The sequence below is a fragment of the Protopterus annectens genome, chromosome 14.part0 (genome assembly GCF_019279795.1).
Source record: "Protopterus annectens isolate FY-2018-M chromosome 14.part0, PAN1.0, whole genome shotgun sequence".
In the NCBI taxonomy this organism is placed as follows: Eukaryota; Metazoa; Chordata; order Ceratodontiformes; family Protopteridae; genus Protopterus; species Protopterus annectens.
Window position 1 is genome coordinate 704983595 of NC_056748.1, and position 21016 is coordinate 705004610.

The following is a 21016-nucleotide window of genomic DNA, read 5'->3' on the forward strand; positions in this document are numbered from 1 at the left end:
AAACTTCAAAGATTCTTAACCAAAATGATCACGGATATAAACTCCCTGAACTACCAAGCTTTATTCACTTACAGACGTTTGAGGGAAAATGTCTGTCTTGCTTACTGCACCATTAGTGAACAGATTGCTCTGAACCTCCTGTTTCTCTGCAAGCCTACTATGTCCACAAATTCAACAACAAGAGATCTAAATTTTCACCATCTCATAAATAAAACATTATGTTGAGACAGATTTATGACCCAGCACCTCCCAAACCTCTGTAATAAACCTCCCCTGTATGTTAAGCAGTGTGACATACTATCATCATCTAAATAGAAAATAGATGTTAGCATGGGTACCCACAAATTTTATTACAGGATTGACTGGTATGGTCTATGTGGAGAAAGCCTCATAGAAAATGGAGGTACTTCCAGAGGGAGAGTTTCGGCAGTACAAGAATGACTATAAGAGTAACTGGCCTAATTTTAATTTTAATTCATTCATACCATATGGTAATTATTTTAATGAACTGCACTTTATAGAGGAGGAGCTAGGAGAAGGAGAGAAAGCAGGACCTGGTTTTGTAGCGGATGGATCTACACCCTGTATGTCCACCTCACATCAGGCTATGAATGAGAGTAGTGATGACCTGGCTAATCTGATGCCTAAGCTTGGTGTGCAAGTGTACCTTCATCCCTAGAGGTTTTCTGTGGAAGAGCTCCCACATCTCCAAATGGAGGAAGCCATTTGTAGCAAAATGGAGCTACTGTCCTGAAATGGAAAGTCGGATGAAGGCCATTGCATGGTAACCAGTGAAATGTCAAGGATCCACTAGAAAGCGTCCTGAAAAATGGAGACGAAAAGGTCATAAAACAAACTTACATATACTAATTCTGACATGTCCTTTTCTCGTAACGTTCCCTTTTTATACAAAGTATGGTGGTATCAGAGTTGGTATAAATAAGTTAATTGGGGGTTGGATGTGCTTGGCCGCCTTTCCAAAAAGAAGTTTGATGGAGAAGAACAATCCTTGAGATTGACTCTTCTTCCGGGTCTTTTTTCAGCTTGCCAGCACTCGCCATTATGACAGCCAACATTTCAATAATGAGTCCTATTGCAGCCATGATGCTGACCTTGTCTATCTTGGAAGTTCTTGGTATTCGTCCTCATCTGCAGAACTGTGGATACTGCTATGGTGAGGTGTCAAAAAGGAAATAGCCATAGAACCTTGGAGATTTTCAGGACAGCTTTGAAAAGACTGTGTGGACTATGTTGTTGGGAAATGAAGCCATGCATAACTATTATTTTCCACAAAGCAGTAAGTACTGTTTTAAAGACTGTTTTAAAGACAATATTTCAGTTATGTTTACTGTTTCTATCTGTTTTTTCAACAGTAGTTCAATTTTTGTTCATATCACTTATAAATAAGCCCATATTGAATTGAGTAAAATAATGTTCGAGTGTTTGTGTGATTACAATTGAAATCAATATATACATACATATGTCTATACATCTCTCTCTCTCGCTATATATATATATATATATATATATATATATATATATATATATATATATATAATATGCAGTATACACACACACACACACACATATATAATATATATATATATATATATATATATATATATATATGTATGTATATGTCATCAAAATGTGGGATCATTGCAGAGAAGTAAAGCTGGCACAGCTGACAGAACACTACCAGTGTTGTTTCTGTCCAAGGTGATGAACAGTAGGGATCAAGGAGTCTGCCCTTTCCCTACTGTAGAGGGATCTTGGACTTGGTATATATAATTACCAGGGGGTGTGCAGGTGCTGTTTTTTTTTTCTATTTTGTTTATTTTTAGATGGACCAGTTTTTATTGACCTTGTATACTTTACTGCTATAAGTATACGACTAAGTGTCATAAATATATATGTGTGTGTGTGTGTGTGTGTGTGTGTGTGTGTGTGTGTGTGTGTGTGTGTGTATATATATATATATATATATATATATATATATATATATATATTTATACACATATATATTTAAATATATAAGACATTACATTGAATCCCAACCTAGCAAGTTGAAGAATGGTCACTGAAATGCTTCACTGTTTCCCTGCCTCCCTCTACATGCCCTGCTCACTCTACTTTTCGATGGTAATTAACTACCTCTGATATCCACTCTCTATATAATGTATGTATGGATTGTGTTTTATCAGCCACTTTTTATATAATAATACTATATACCGGTTATCAATTTTTAAACCATGTATAAATGCTAGAATAGTAACTAGTATTCTGTTTGTCTGAGGAAGGCGAGATACTTATTTTGCTGAAAGCGTATATTTTATATACATTTTTAAATCGAACGCTAACGTTTTAACAGTATAATAAATACTTGGATTTTTCAACATACAGAAGAACTTCTCTCATTGTTCCTGGTTCGTTTTAACAGTTTTTTGCTTGTTTGTTTGGTGAAGTGGTTCGTAGTCTCTTCATGGCGAACAGGACCGGAGATGCTTCTCAGAGTATGTTTACTCAAGTGGATAACTCGAATGAAGCTCGTGACAACAGTATTGGCAACCTTACTGCTTTAGTCCAGGCTTTACTAGATTGTGTGGACTCTCTTTCACAGAAAGTGGATTCCATCAATGTTCAAAGTATTTCGGGTGAGAACAGGGCTTTAAATCAGCAGAGTTCAGCTGCTAATCCAGTGGTAAACAGAGATGAAGGACATAATAACAATGCAGCTGGTGGAAAAGGTGAGTTGAATCACATTAATGGCACTGCTGAAATGCCTGTATCGAATGGTAATAATGCTGCAGTTCCTCAAGCTGCAGGCAGGAATAATTTCCCAACTACTAGTGGAATTATTCCAGTAATGAATAATTTTTTAGATAAAAACATTTCTTTTGGAGACATTAATAATTCTAGTACAACATTGACTGTATCCAATGAAGAAGTGAATAACAGCTTACCAAATAAAATCGAGGTTTTTGATGCAAAGCTATTCAAATGTAAAAAATTGCAATTAGAGGTGTCATATCTTGAAGAATGCATCCGTAATAAAATCATTCCAAAAGGGTTACGCCAATGGCGCTTCCCAGCAGGCTTGACGGATGATAGCATTTTCTATCATGAATTGATAGAATTATTCGATAAACAAGGTCAGGAATTCTTGCAAGCACTTATTTTGTTTTATACTAAAGACATTTCTAGTCTTAAAATTGATCTTGAAAAACTTGAAAACGAAATAAAGTCGGATGCAGAATTCCTGAGGTATAAATATGAATACTGTAGAATATTTTCAAGCATTGATGCCACTATTGAAAAGCTCCTCTTAACCAAAAAGAAGAAAATAGCCAGAGACATTAAAGATTATGCTAATAAGCAGGCATATCCTAGACTTTCCAGCAAAGCCCCAGGGAGACTTAATGCTAATTTACAACCTGGCCAAGGTATCCTCGAGCTGGATCAGACTAATTCCAACAGTAGTACTGATGTTCCTAACCAGCAAAGGCAGTTTTTAAGGAGGAGCCCTAGGCTTAATACCAACAACAATAATAATAACAATAACTTTCAAGAAGGTTTTGTTGAACAACATGCCCACTCACGGGAATGCCAGGATTGTGTAGAACATAACATTCAAGACAGGGCACCCCAAATCCATGAAAACCAACAGGATTTTTGTCAAGTGGGCAATTCCAGGGCGATGACCAACAACCGATATCGACTCCCACAGCAGAACAACAGGCGGAACAAGAGGAGACCACGCAGGAGATAGTTAATAACTTTAATTTTGGTATAGAACCACACTTACACAAAAGCAGTGGTGGTGACTTTACCATTTACAACTACACTTCTCTTGAGATTCAACAGGACATGGTAGACTTTTTATCGAAATACTTATCTTTTGTTCCTAGTCGCAAAATGGATATTGTAAAAACTGTTATTGATTTGAAAGTCTTTGTCCGTAAGCTTAATTTGAATCTATTGATGGGTAATAATTTGACCATAACTAATGCATTAAGTATCTCTAGTTCTTACAATCCTCCTCTCCACTCTACTTTGCACATGTTTGAAAAAATGTGCGAAGTTGATTTCTGGGCTATCAAGAACAATGTGATACATAGACGTCATAAATACATCAATAATATCACCTTTTTGGAACAGGATTTCATTAATTTATTGAAAGAATGTAACATCAGGGTAATGAAACCAGATAAAGGGGGAGGTCTTGTATTTATGGATCACTGCACCTATGTTGACTATATGTTCAAACATCTAGAAACTCCCTCTTATAGGCAGGTGACATTGAACGAGGTCAACGTAGCATATAGTAAGATTAGGGAAACTTTAAATGATTTATTCCTAGAAGGTTCCATTGATATGGATACCCATAAATATTTATCAATGGCAGCACCTAGAATTCCAGCCTTTTTTGGCACTCCTAAATTGCATAAAAGGCTGCATGCCCTACCATTTAGACCTATAGTGGATGGGAGAGGATCGATCACATAATCATGTGCCAAATATATTGATTCTGTTCTCAAACCATCAATTATAAGTGAGGCCCAAATATGTAAGGACTCATGGAGCTTCCTGGATAGTTTAAGTAAGCAAGCTTTTTCAAAGGATGTCCTTTTCTTGACAATCGATGTCAAAGATCTGTATACAGTCATCCCCCAAACTACAGGGGTGAATTGGGTGAGAGAATTTATGTTAAGAAAAGGAAGTAATCATAACAGCATAAACTTAATAGAGACGCTACTTGAGCTTGTTTTGGCCAATAACTTTTTTATGTTTGAGAACCAATTTTTGTACAAACTACAGGTGTTGCAATGGGTTCTCCATGCGGAGGCTCATTTGCCAATGCAGTTATGGCATTTTGGGAGACGAACATGCTCTTTAAAGATGAGTGGTTTCAAAAATATGTCACTTGGTACACTAGGTACCAGGATGACATATTTTGTATGTGGACAGGTAATAGGGAACTTATTCCTACATTTATCAACAGAATTTCACAATACACTGACTTTTTAGAGTTTACATATAGTATAGGTGACATTCAAGTAAATTATCTGGATGTATTATTGATCAAGGATAGTAATAACAGTAGGTATAAGAGCCTAATTTACAGGAAGCCCACTTACTCAAACTCTTTTCTTCATTTTACCAGCAGCCATCCCTTTCATCAAAAGAAAGCGGTAATCAAAGGACAGTTGGTTAGGGCTGCCCGTATGATCACAGACTTACACGATTTCCATTCTGAATGTTTAACACTCATGAGCATGTTCGTTCATAGAGGGTATCCATCTAGCCTAATTTTTAAACTCATAAATGAGGTTACATGTAAGCGAGAGCAAGGTTACTTCATTCCCCTTTTAGGGGATCATTCTTCAGGGCAGATAACTACCTCCCAGGAAGATAACCTAGAAACAACTGACACGCTGGATACTGTTCTAGGGACTAAATCAGAATATACTATCGGTTTCCTACACACTTTCTCTTTAGATCACCAGCTAATCAAGGAAGTGTTATTTAAAAACTGGGACTTAATTAGAACAGATCAGTGTATAGCTAGACGTTTAAATAATGGCCCAAAAATAACATATAGGAGAGGAAATAACTTGAAAAGCATTCTACAAAACAAGATAAAGAAGCAGCATTTTAACAGACCATATGGCATGTTTAAATGTGGTACATCTGCCCAGTGCCGACATGTCAAGGTCTGTAGCCACATTAGTCTCAACAATATTGTTTATAAGATTAATAACCATTACAATTGCCAAACTAAAAGCATCATTTATGCTGCTAAGTGTAATTTCTGTAAAGCCTTCTACATAGGCAACACTGAGTGTAGATTCAAATCTAGAATCTACGAGCATCAGTATGCCATTAGTAGGAAGGATAGTACTAATGCCTTAGCAAGGCATATTATGGAGTATGGTGATCACTCCTTCAGTTACATAATATTAGAATATAGGGAACCTGATATTAGAGGTGGAGCCTGGAAAATCCTCCTGGAGATGGATGAGCTTTCATGGCAAATCAAAACGAGGGCACACATCTTTCCTGGTATAAATGATGTTACATCAATCAAGTGTATTTTGAAGTGGCTGGCTCTTAATAGGTAACCACTCATCTAGTCTGCAGTAAGGAAGGGTAATATGCACCACATTCAACATTTCTTTTTATTTTCATTTATTTATTTATTATGCATTTATTCTTTATCATTATTCATTATTTATTATTCATTATTTATTTTTTATTCGTAATTTTAGATGATATTAGTATTTGCACTTTATACAAGATCATTGTTAAACAACAGCATAAGCATAAGAAACTATGTGCTTTTGTGCTTTAAATTTGTGTTAAGTTGAGCAAGACTGGCAAAAGCATTTTCTTGTTTAAGGTTGTCATGGTGAAAACTTAATTAGGTAATGCACTATATGCTGATTGGTTATCAATTTTTAAACCATGTATAAATGCTAGAATAGTAACTAGTATTCTGTTTGCCTGAGGAAGGCAAGATACTTATTTTGCTGAAAGCGTATATTTTATATACATTTTTAAATCGAACGCTAACGTTTTAACAGTATAATAAATACTTGGATTTTTCAACATACAGAAGAACTTCTCTCATTGTTCCTGGTTCATTTTAGCAGTTTTTTGATAATAATACTATATATCTATTACCTTTATATTCTTGAGCTAACTTTGATTTTTCATATCCATGTACTACATGTATATATTGTATTTTGTCTTTTACTTTGTATGTAATGTCATGCATCAATTGTGCTTATAACCTGGGCTGAAACTTAAATAGGTGCAATAAGGTCTGTGTTCTACCCCAGTTCACAAATTCAAAATAAAAACAAAATAAAAATGCAAATAGCATGGTTTCAGAAGCAGACCCAGTCCTCCAGTTGCCTTATCACCCCCCCCCCAAGCATTCACTCTTTTATGATTTCATGCACTTGTTTTCGATATTCTTGATGAGCTAAATGGAACATGGCTTGAATAAAAGCAGATAATCCATGTATATATATATATATATATATATATATATATATATATATATGTGTGTGTGTGTGTGTGTGTGTGTGTGTGTGTGTGTGTGTGTGTGTGTGTGTGTATATATATATATATATATATATATATATATATATATATATATATATATATATATATATATATATATATATATATATATATATATATATATATATATATATATATATATATATATATATATATACAGTATGCACGTGTGTGTGTGTGTGTGTGTGTGTGTGTGTGTGTGTGTGTGTGTGTGTGTGTGTGCGTGTGTGTGTGTGTGTGTGTGTGTTGTATGTTGCTTCCTTTAAATTAGATCTCACTTGGGGAAGATGAAGATTCTGGAATAAAATGATACAGCAGTTCTTCCTCAGATATTTCTGAAGAATGAAACCTTTAAATAATATCATATGTTTACTTTTAATCATGTTTGAATAAACAAACAATTTTTACTCATTTGTATACCAACACCCTACATATAACTACGTTCTTGCTTTGTTACGGTTGCTTCAAGATTATTATTGTTATGTCTATTTGTTTTAGTTTAAACCAAATTATTTGTAACTCATTTTACGTATGAAAGAAATCTCCATTTTAATTCTGTAACAGTAATTTCACATCTCTATTATCATTTTTTGAATATATACATTATTACATTTTAATAAAAATAATAAAGTCTTTTTAAAATGATGTTTATTACATGCCACTACCCAAATTATTGCTGTTACTTGCTGCATTTAAGACCTTTTTACAGCTATGACAAAGAAATATCTGCAGCATTATTAAACTGAATACATTGCAATATATAAACCATAATATTCTCCACAATTTATGGCTATGTTCATATATAATTCCTCCTAAAATCTATTTTAATATCTGCAGTTCCACACAAACAATGTAATAAGACATGAGTTTCAGCAAAATCAGTTAAGTAAACAATGTTTTAATGAAAGTTTCCGCATCAACAATAATGCAAGTTACCTGGTCATAAGAAAAGTGACAGCATGTACTGGACTTTCCCCAAGTGCAGACATGCAACAAAAATAAAGCCAAGAATAACAATATGCACATTATCATAACCTGATGTGTTATTTTCTGCTGTGATTTTAGTAAGTGACATCTCCCTTATTGCGAACAATAAAACATGTAACATAAGTGCAGAAGTTCAGTGTTAACTGAATTCAGTGTCACTGTACTTCAATGAATACAGTCTGCTTATTACTGTAATTATATTTCTTAGCACCAACTCCGATGATATGTAATAATTGTGTATAGATATATAGATATGTATTGTGTTGTACTACTTGGCAGTCCTTTAAGCTGTAGATAACCAAAGTAGCATTATGTATACAAACTGGAAAACTAGTATGAAAAACAGGACTTTTGAAACCCTTACAGTCCTATTAAACTCTTCCACAATGCAACTAACAATTAGATCAGTGCATCTTCTGTAGCCTTTTATTCCTGGCACACACACACACACACACACACACACACACACACACACACACACACACACACACACACACACACACACACACACACACACACTGTAGTGCCAACTGAGGTGGACAGTTCAGAAGCAATCTGCTTCCATTTTCCCACAGACATGAATAGTGTTGTGCAATCCTATTACATATTATACAAGTTAACCAAAATGTTATTACATTGCTTCCTCACTGTTTGATTGTCCACTAATAATTTTCAGATTTATAGCAGTATTGCATACTCTCCATTCATCTATAGCCAATATCTCAGAAGTTAGACTAGGCTGATTCATCATCTATGCCTTTCTAATTATTATCTACATATAAATAAACAGCTAACTATTTTTATTAAATCAACAAGATCACTTATGAACTCAGATTGGAACCAAAGACCAAAACCAATAATAAAATATTCTTTAATTTCATCAGAAAATTGAAAGAAAGCCATTGTGACTGTTAACGTGCTACACAGGACATGATAAATGTACTGAAGAAGTAAGTTGTACAAACTTCAAAATAAGTAAAGAAATATGTCAGTGTTGTAGTGACCTTTGGCACCCTTTAGGTAAGTAAAGATGTGATAACTGCTGTCACAAGGAAAATTAAAAAAAAAAAACACAAGTGCCACGGAAACAAATAAAAACTCTTGTGCTTTGCTTCATGGGATCATAGAAAGCCTAATGCTCTGGCAACTGGGTAAATGAAATGCTGGCAGAGGGACACACTCCTGAGCTGTTGCAGCAGGCTATAGTGAGTACCAGTTTAAAAAGGTAGGGGGGGGGGGTCACATCAGGCCCATTCAATTTTTGACCAACCTGACCAGTAGTCCATGTAAAATCATGGAGAGAGTCATAACTGTACATTTTTGGGACTTGTTATTAATTTATTTATTTATTAGCATTTGATTACTAGGATAGTCCAGCCGGGCCATAAAAGGGCTCTTCTCAGTGGACCAATAAAACCACAACAGGCACCCAAAGAGGCAGAAGGTAATAATAAAAAAACACGAGCCTGTAGGTGTAAGCAGCAGCAGTCTGGTTCTGTGGCACCCTTTCCTTGGAGTTTTTGGATTACTCTTTTCAGTGGAGTTACTTTAAAAAAGACAGTACACATATACAATATTACAGATAAGGTAAGCAATAATGACCTGCAATTTAATGTACAAGAAGTCATGAAATCAAGTACATTTATATATAGATATATGTGTGTGTGTGTGATATATATATATGGATCTACTTCAGTAGATCGAACCTTTACAAGTTTGAACCACATATGAACCTATATGTCAAACAGAGCTCCTCATTAGCACTCTTCAAGAAAAATCTTGATGATTGGATGGGAAATGTGAAATTCACCCCGGGGATCACTTCTGTGGCTCTGCTCGACAGGGGCACAGGAAAATAATTTTCTTGGGTGGCGAAAGCCAGGGTACATTTTTTGGTTAGGCTTGTATGGGCCCTTGGGCCGATAGCCTAGTACCTACCTATGAACCTATACGGCCGAGACCATATGTTCGAACTCGTAAAAGTTCGAACACTGAAATAGAAAAAAAATAAAACAAAAAAACACAAAACTAAACGTCTGTAGCACCCCCCGCACACCCCCCTTACTTAAATATACCAACTCTGAGATCACACTACATTGTGGAAATGGGAAATCTTCCCTTTCCTCTCTGTACGGAGATCTCCATTCAATCCGATCAAACTTTTACAAGTTCGAACATATGGTCTCAGCCATATGTGGTTTGAACTTGTAAACGTTCGATCGAATGAAGGGGACCTATATATATATATATATATATATATATATATATATATATATATATATATATATATATATGGTTCTACCTGAGTTCATCGACATACCACATAATCGACAATCACTTACCTGACACGAGAACACCGACAATCCACATCACCGACAGCTGACATAACCGACTACGAAAACGCCGACATCCATGTGCTAATAGCGCCTCTCGCTCCTACCATGTTCCAGGTAATGTAAATAGTTGTCTGTCATCAGCATAGCGTTATTTTCCTGTGAGTATACTGTATGATTTATGCTGATGACAGACAACTATTTACATTACCTGGAACATGGTAGGAGCGAGAGGCACTATTAGCACATGGATGTCGGCTGTAGTCGGTTATGTCAGCTGTCGGTGATGTGGATTGTCGGTGTTCTCATGTCGGGTAAGTGATTGTCGATTATGTGGTATGTCGACAAACTCAGGTAGAACCATATATATATATATATATATATATATATATATATATATATATATATATTACGTTTTGTACTGTACTGTACTTTATAAAAGCTACCTGTTTTTGGTAGGCCATGAGCATTTTGATGTTATTGAGTATGTCAATTACTTTTAATCAGAATACTATAAGGAAGAGTTGATGTGAGTTTATGTTAAGTTGATATGAGGTGCTGTATAAGAGCTGGGGATGTTTTGATACAAGAGAAAAGTGTAATTTAAATCAAAATATATGTAGTTTAGCCATGAATGAGATTGCAGGAACAAAGTCTAGTTTGGGCTCTAATTATTTTCTGTAACATAGAAACATACCTTTACCTTCCCAGGTGATACTTTCCTATCAAAAACTTAATTTACCTCACATTCTCCATGACTTCATTTACAAAAACATATCTTCATTCATTTCAGAATTCTAAAATCAGCATTCAGTTTGTACTTTTAATTGAAAGTTTAAATAATGGAAAATATACCATTCCATGAAGCACAAAAACTTTTCTTATTACTGTCCTTAATAAGTCTTTCAGTAAGCAAAAATGCAATGCACTCTTGCCCAAAATATCATCCTTGTTTATGAATGCTCTTTTTATTTCTTAACACAGCATTACTCCTTCTTTAACAATGTCTCTGTGCATGCCAAATATAGCATCTCACACAGCTGAAAGACAACATGCCAATATTTTATGTCTCCATTCTTCATTGATTCTGCTACACTCATGATGTGTGACATAGAATATCATTTTGTTCAGGATAGGAATATATTTTTGCTCAGAGGTGTAATATCCTTATTCTTGGCATTTCACAGAAGGAAAAACAAAGTTTACAGGCCGAGTCACAAGCTATTATTTAATGAAATTGTAAGCGCTTTTCTTCAGTAAAAATATGCAGAACTTCATCAGTGCTTACAGTAGCTTGTGACCTGGCCTGTAATTTTAGTTTTTTTCTGTGGACTGCTTTTTTTTTTGAAGTTTTGGGTTTTGCATCCTTGGCATTTATCATATGTATTAAGGAATTGTGATGCAAAACCTGCAAATATAAGTGGGGTACTTTGTCCTAGCAAGATATAATGATTTTGTCTAGCATGCTTTCTAGTAAAAAAAAAAATTCATTGTATGTCACTGTTTATGCAATTTATGTAGAACCAACTGCCTAGACTACTCCCCTTAAATTCATGACAACTGGAATAGTGTAAATGCTGATATGTTGTTCTAGGTCTATTGTCCATCTCTTAGTCCAGCTGGTCACTGTTCTACTGGTTTCTTAATGCTGTTGCAATCCCCTTCCTCTTTCTTTCATAGGTAGTACTTAGAACAATTTGCTGTGTAGGATAGTTCGACTCTACACTGTACAGAGGCTGTCATTTCGTTTATGATAAAGTTTTCCGGGTCTATATTAAAACACCAAACTTTCAAAATTTCGAGTGTTTTAATATCGAACCCTATTAATCAAAAATTTAAAAAATCGAACATACAGAACAGCGAATTTTTTCCCTAGGGAAAAATTTGTTGTTCCAAAACACATACACACAACACAAGCACACCAAACAAACAGCAATCCACACACATACACCTAAACTCTTACATCTAACCCTACACTAAACTATACATACACCACTAACTATCCACTTATCTTAACCCAAACCCTAACCCTAAGGTCCGTCACCCATCGCACAGTCACCTCACCCATGTCCTAACCCTAACTCACCTACCCCACCCTAACCCTCATGTCCACACAATCGCACACTTACCTGACCTGCGCCCTAACCCTAACTCACCTAACCCGCCCTAACCCTCCGGTCCACACAATCACACACTTATCTGAACCTGGCCCATAACTTTCCACCAGCGCTGAAAATACCGAAGCAACAGAAATGGACAATCAAATTCTTTCCCTAGGAAAAAATTTGTTTTTCTGTTTCTTCGATATTTCAGCGTTTGCTGAAAATGGGTCGATATTAGAACATTCGAAATTATGAAAGTTCACTGTTCTAATATAGACCCAGTTTTCCCCATCAAGTAATGAAACACCACAATTTTTTTACTGCATGTAGGAAAATGCATACATTTCTTTGTATACATAACCCTCAGATGCCTCCTGTTTTAGAGTGATATCTTGACATGCAAACAACTAATACATTGATGGACTGTTAACAAGGAAGTTTCACTAGGACCACTGCACACTTTTACAAGGGCATCATTGCAGTACAAGTGTCACAAATTATTTCCGTCTGCACTGATGTGGTTCCGACCTATTTTCCAGCTTTCCATGTTTGACAACTTTAGGAAGCTGCCAAGAGACAGCACGTTAAAATATTATGGATGTTACAAAACTGCAAGACTGCATAAAAAAAACCTTATGATGGAAACCAGTAGAAATCAATAAGTAAAAGAAAGTCACCAGTAGAAGCCACACATGCATACAAAAATGTTCAGATTTAGTTGCTATGCAGAATAAAATGTGGGTGGTGTTGCTATATTAAGAAAACTCTATCTTTGAGAGACTCAACACTTTTTGTAAAGGAAACATTTCTTTTGAGTTGAAAGGATTTAGTTATGTCAAGCCCCTCAAAGGTATTGTTTATGCAATAATTCATGACTGTGCTTGGGTATATCAGAATTTTCCCATGAATGGTGAGGTTTGATAATGAGGGCAAAGCTTGGGTGATTAAACAAAGCCAACTGTGGGCAAATCCTGATATACACACAAACAGGGGTGGATTGTTGCTATTATACAATTACATTATTTAAGAATGAAATTCCTTACCTTGCTTAAGTAAAGTATTTCTAGAAGGGCACTTCATTTTTCTCCCATGTAGTCTTATCTATACTGATATACTGCATATGTGTATGGGACATACATTCCCATGCTTGCACAGTCATACTTCTCTAGCTTTTAGAGCAAAAAGTCTGTACAAAGCCATGAATAACAGGAGGACAAAGACCCAAAAATAGGGACATTTTTTAAATACTGCTCTTATAAACTTAGAAAGTTGATAGAATGATTTTTGTGAAGAGTATGAAGTCTGAAATTCAAATAACTGTTATTTTCTGACTTCCATTCTCAATAATTTACCAATTATTCACCAGACAACCAACAATTTATGAGGAACAGATCAAAAATATGAGGCAAAAATCTTGACATTCTGTAAAAATCTAGACAGTTGAGAGGTATGTGCATTGTACATCAGTGCAGTACAGAAAAAGCAACAAAGAAAGTAGAATCTGCATTGTAGTTTTTTTTGTTTGTTTATTTATTTATTTATTAGCTATTAAAAAATAGAGATTTGCAGGGGATAACACACACATATAAGGAAAATCAGGTAGATTTCGGCTTGTTTAGTTTTGCAGAACATATCTGATTTTTCGTATATTTTGCTCTGTCCCCCAGTATATACCAGTACAAAGTCTGGTTACTCAGTGGTACTTCAGCAACTGGGCTTTATTCTATTGGTATCTGTTGGGCACCAATCAGTATGCTATTTTTGAATAGTAATGAGTACTTATTGTATAACTCTCTATACTACTGTCTGGTCTTATTTTGTCAGTGCTGTCTCCGCCTCTCATTGTCTCTTTTTCCTCCTCTCCCTCTTCGGCAGTGAGAGTGATATCTTGTGAATTTGCAGACAATTTTGGTATCCTGAAGAAGCAAATAACTACTTTTATAGCTATAAAAATGGTACTGAAGGGGAAACTGCAAACATCACTGAGTGCAAATTATATACATATTTAGTTAACATAACATTTTTCTTCAGATATTTCTTTGAACTTTGCCATTTCCAGGGAGATGCATGTACGGCCTGTGTAGTAGAAGTAAGCGTGGACTTATATATTGGCTGCAGCAGACTGAGTACCACAGACAGATAAAATGTGCTGCACATGGGGCACAAGTAGTAAGGACATTTGAATTACTTAAATGAAAATGACCATTCTTTATCTGTAAAATACTGATACTGTACAAGCTGAGAGGAATGGTTGCAGCAGAGGTCATCTCTGTTTTAGGGGGTATGAGAACTGCATATGAGAAGTGGGCAGTTTAGATACCCTAAGAGAATAAATGGGATGAAACATAAAACCACAGGAGTGATTTTAGCAGAAGTGTTAATGTATTCTTTAATTAGTGCTAAGTACAAAGTGGTCTGTCCTATTACATCATCAGAGGAGATGAGATTGGCAGGGAAAACCATGCCTTTTCCTGTTTTACAAAAAATACCAAGATTGTCCCATCAGTTCTCAGCAGCAGAAATATTACATGGTATTACATTAACTCTTTTTTCTAGTGAATCTGTAACAGTCATGTCATTCCTCAAGCAAATTTATTTTATGTTTTGTTACTATATCTCATTTCCATCTGCACTAAATAGAAAAATAAATGGAAACAAACTTAAAACAAAAATATATAAATAAGTTAGTAAATAAATGAATAAATAAGAGGTTCCTCGGATGGTGGCTCCTCCGAATGAAGACTGATTTCACCCGAGTCCCTGTGCAAGGCACTGGCATTGAGTCAGGGGCTGTTACAGTAATATGTTGGCCTTTTCTCAGTGAATTTTGATTAATAGAGCAAGCTAGAAGTGCCGATGTCTTCCAGCAACTGTAGCTGACAGGAGGGAAAGTAATCTGATGTTTAAATGGATTCTGAATGTGCCTCTGGTTTTTAGCCTGCATGTCCTAAAGGAGAGACCATCTGCTATAAGCTAAGCTGATCTCCAAGGACACTTACTTTATACCAATTTGTGAACGTAGATGACACCTATAGTACATATTTCCTTTTGTTTTGTTCCCTTTTAGTTTTTGTTTAGTTATAAATTATGTCCACCAGACATGTTAATGTTTTTTTGTTTTGTTTATGACATGGCTAATACTTAAGAGAATTTATGTCACTACATCTGGAAGTTTCCTAGGTGTTGTAAACAAACTATTCAGGAGACTACAAGTGGCAAATCAAAATGTAGTTCTAAATAACATGGGAATAAAATATCACAAATTCAGTCTGCATTAACCTGACACCTACACTCTGGCAAATATTAACTGTTTCCTGTTTAAACAGTACTTGTCTTCAGAGATTTTGTATATGAGCTTAGTTGGTTCAGATTTTTTTTATGTAGTGAAATTCTGTAGTAGAAAACTGAAAAGAATGGAATTCTTATATTTCTGTCCTTATGTCCACATCATCTCTATTAATTCACTGCATTCTGGATGTAAATGATTGAACAAGCTTGTTGGCTGGGAGTTAGAGACAGTTAGTGCAGTGTGATACAAACTACCATGTTACTGGCCATTCAGAGGATGTGGCCTTTTCTAAGACACAGATAGTGCCGCTGTATAGTGGTCGTAATAGAACAGTGTGCACTACATGCTACTGAATGCGTAATGATGCATAAATGAGGAATCCTATGCAAATTAACCACATGAATTTTGCAAATAATTTAACTCAAGATGGCATACTTATTCAGAAATATATAAAATGGCTGTACCCATTTTGAATACCGTGGTTCAGAAGCCATGCTATGAATGGCAGCAGTAGCACTGCAGCACATGTTGGGAGATGCTTTCAAAGTCAGTGCTCACAATGTTACTAGTCAAGATAGTCATCAGTGCTCCCAACATTACTAGGTGAGACAATCGTCACTGCTCACAATGTTACTAGGTGAGACAATCATCAGTGCTAACAGTGTTACTAGGTGAGACTATCATCAGTGCTCACAGTGTTACTAGGTGAGACAATCAACAGTGCTCACAGTGTTACTAGGTGACACTATCATCATTGCTCACAATGTTACTAGTTGAGATAATCATCACTGCTCACAATGTTACTAGTCGAGACAATCAGTGCTCACAGTGTTACTAGGTGAGATTATCGTCACTGTTCACAATGTTACTAGTCAAGGCAATCGTCAGTGCTCACAATGTTACTAGGTGAAACTATCATCAGTGCTCACAGTGTTACTAGGTGAGAAAATCGTCACTGCTCACAATGTTACTAGTGAAGACAATCATCCGGGCTCACAATGTTACTAGTCAAGACAATCGTCAGTGCTCACAATGTTACTAGTCAAGACAATCATCACTGCTCACAATGTTACTAGGTGAGACAGTCAGTGCTCACAATGTTACTAGGTGAGACAATCATCAGTGCTCACAATGTTACTAGTCAAGGTAATCTTCAGTGCTTACAATGTTAATAGTCAAGGCACTCGTCAGTGCTCACAATGTTACTAGGTGAGACAATCATCAGTGCTCACAATGTTAATATTCAAGGCAATCGTCGGTGCTCACAGTGTTATTAGGTGAAATTATCATCAGTGCTCACAATTTTACTAGTCAAGGCAATCGTCAGTGCTCACAATGTTACTAGGTGAGACTATCGTCACTGCTCACAATGTTACTAGTCAAGACAATCATCAGTGCTCACAATGTTAATAGTCAAGGCACTCGTCAGTGCTCACAATGTTACTAGGTGAGAGAATTGTCAGTGCTCATAATGTTATTAGGTGAGACAATCAGTGCTCACAATGATACTAGGTGAGAGAATCGTCATTGCTCACAATGTTAATAGTGAAGGCACTCGTCAGTGCTCACAATGTTAATAGTCAAGACAATCATCAGTGCTCACAGTGTTACTAGATGAGACAATCATCAGTGCTCACAATGTTACTAGGTGAGACAATTATCAGTGCTCACAGTGTTACTGGGTGACAATCATCAGTGCTCACAATTTTACTAGTCAAGGCAATCGTCAGTGCTCACAATGTTACTAGGTGAGACTATCGTCACTGCTCACAATGTTACTAGTCAAGACAATCATCAGTGCTCACAATGTTAATAGTCAAGGCACTCGTCAGTGCTCACAATGTTACTAGGTGAGAGAATCAGTGCTCACAGTGTTACTAGGTGAGACATTCATCAGTGCTCACAATGTTTATAATCAAGGCAGTCATTAGTGCTCACAATGTTACAAGGTGAGACTATCGTCAGTGCTCACTATGTTATTAGGTGAGACAATCATCAGTGCTCACAATGTTATTAGTCAAGGCAATCGTCAGTGCTCACAATGTCACTAGGTGAGAGAATCGTCACTGCTCACCATGTTAATAGTCAAAGCACTTGTCAGTGCTCACAATGTTACAAGGTGAGACTATCGTCACTGCTCACAAAGTTACTAGGTGAGAGAATTGTTAGTGCTCATAATGTTACTAGGTGACAGAATCATCAGTGCTCACAATGTTAATAGTCAAGGCACTCATCAGTGCTCACAGTGTTACTAAGTGAGACAATCATCAGTGCTCACAATGTCACTAGGTGAGACAATTATCAGTGCTCACAGTGTTACTCGGTGAGATAATCATCAGTGCTCACAGAGTTAATAGTCAAGGCAATCATCAGTGCTCACAATGTCACTAGGTAAGACTATCGTTAGTGCTCACAATGTTAACAGTCAAGGCACTCGTCACAATGTTAATAGTCAAGACAATCATCAGTGCTCACAATGTTACAAGGTGAGACTATCGTCAGTGCTCACAATGTTACCAGGTGAGACAATCATCACTGCTCACAATGTTATTAGTCAAGACAATCGTCAGTGTTCACAATGTTACTAGTCAAGACAAACATCAGTGCTAACAGTGTTACTAGGTGAGATAATCATCAGTGCTCACAATGTAAATAGTCAAGGCAATCGTCAGTGCTCACAATGTTATTAGTGATGGCACTCGTCAGTGCTCACAGTGTTACTAGGTGAGACAATCATCAGTGCTCACAATGTTATTAGTCATGGCACTCGTCAGTGCTCACAATGTTACAAGGAGAGACTATCGTCAGTGCTCACAATGTTACTAGGTGAGACAATCATCAGTGCTCACAATGTTTTTAGTCAAGGCAATCGTCTGTGCTCACAATGTCACTAGGAAAGAGAATCGTCAGTGCTCACAGTGTTACGAGGTGAGAGAATCGTCAGTGCTCACCATGTTAATAATCAAGGCACTCGTCAGTGCTTACCATGTTAATAATCAAGGCACTCGTCAGTGCTCACCATGTTAATAGTCAAAGCACTCGTCAGTGCTCACAATGTTAATAGTCAAGACAATCATCAGTGCTCACAGTGTTACTAGGTGAGACAATCATCAGTGCTCACAATGTTACTAGGTGAGACAATTATCAGTGCTCAAAATGTTACTAGTCAAGATCATCAGGGCTCACAATGTTACTAGTTGAGACAATCATCAGTGCTCACAATATTACTAGATGTGACTATCAGTGCTCACAATGTTACTAATCAAGGCAATCGTCAGTGCTCAGTGTTACTAGGTGAGACAAAATGTGCTCACAATGTTATTATTCAAAGCACTTGTCAGGGCTCACAATTTTACTAGTCAAGACAATTCGTCAGTGCTCACAATGTTACTAGGTGAGACTATCAGTGCTCACAATGTTAATAGTCAAGGCAATCATCAGTGGTCACAGTGTTACTAGGTGAGACAATCAATGCTCACAATGTTAATAGTCAAGGCACTCATCAGTGCTCACAATGTTAATAGTCAAGACAATCATCAGTGCTCACAGTGTTACTAGGTGAGACAATCATCAGTTCTCACAGAGTTAATAGTCAAAGCAATCAGTGCTGACAATGTCACTAGGTAAGACTATCGTTAGTGCTCACAATGTTAATAATAAAGGCAATCAGTGCTCACAGTGTTACTAGGTGAGACAATCATCAGTGCTTACAACGTTAATAGTCAAAGCACTCGTCAGTGCTCACAATGTTACTAGGTGAGAGAATCGTCAGTGCTCATAATGTTACTACATGAGACAATCATCAGTGCTCACAGTGTTACTAGGTGAGACAATCATCAGTGCTCACAATGTTAATAATCAAGCCACTTGTCAGTGCTCACAATGTTACAAGGTGAGACTATCGTCAGTGCTCACAATGTTACTAGGTGAGACAATCATTAGTGCTCACAATGTTATTAGTCAAGGCAGTCGTCAGTGCTCACAATGTTACTAGGTGAGAGAATCGTCAGTGTTCACAATGTAAATAGTCAAGGCAATCGTCAGTGCTCACAATGTTAATAGTCAAGGCACTCATCAGTGCTCACAATGTTACTAGGTGAGAGAATCGTCAGTGCTTACAATGTTACTAGCTGAGACAATCATCAGTGCTCACAGTGTTACTAGGTGAGACAATCATCAGTGCTCACAATGTTAATAATCTAGGCACTCGTCAGTGCTCACAATGTTACTAGGTGAGAGAATTGTCATTGCTCACAATGTTAATAGTCAAGGCACTTGTCAGTCGTCACAATGTTATTAGTCAAGGCAATCATCAGTGCTCACAATGTTACTAGGTGAGAGATTTGTCATTGCTCACAATGTTAATAGTCAAGGCACTTGTCAGTCGTCACAATGTTAATAGTCAAGACAGTCATCAGTGCTCACAGTGTTACTAGGTGAGACAATCATCAGTGCTCACAATGTTAATAATCAAGCCACTTGTCAGTGCTCACAATGTTACAAGGTGAGACTATTGTCAGTGCTCACAATGTTACTAGGTGAGACAATCATTAGTGCTCACAATGTAAATAGTCAAGGCAATCGTCAGTGCTCACAAAGGTAATAGTTAAGGCACTCGTCAGTGCTCACAATGTTACTTGGTGAGGCAATCATCAGTGCTCACAGTGTTATTAGATGAGACTATCGTCAGTGCTCACAATGTTACTAGTCAAGACAATCATCAGTGCTCACAATGTTACTAGGTGAGACTATCGTCAGTGCTCACAGTGTTACTAGGTGAGACTATCAGTGCTCACAATGTTAATAGTCAAGGCAATCATCAGTGCTCACAGTGTTACTAGGTGAGACAATCATCAGTGCTCACAATGTTAATAGTCAAGGCACTTGTCAGTGCTCACAGTGTTACTAGGTGAGACAATCAGTGCTCACAATGTTAATAGTCAAGGCACTCGTCAGTGCTCACAGTGTTACTAGGTGAGGCAATCATCAGTGCTCCCAATGTTAATAGTCAAGGCACTTGTCAGTGCTCACAGTGTTACTAGGTGAGACAATCATCAGTGCTCCCAATGTTAATAGTCAAGGCAATCGTCAGTGCTCACAATGTTAATAATCAAGGCAATCGTCAGTGCTCACAATGTTACTAGGTGAGACTATCGTCAGAGCTAACACTGTTACTAGTTGAGACAATTGTTAGGCCTCAAAATGTTGCTAGTTGA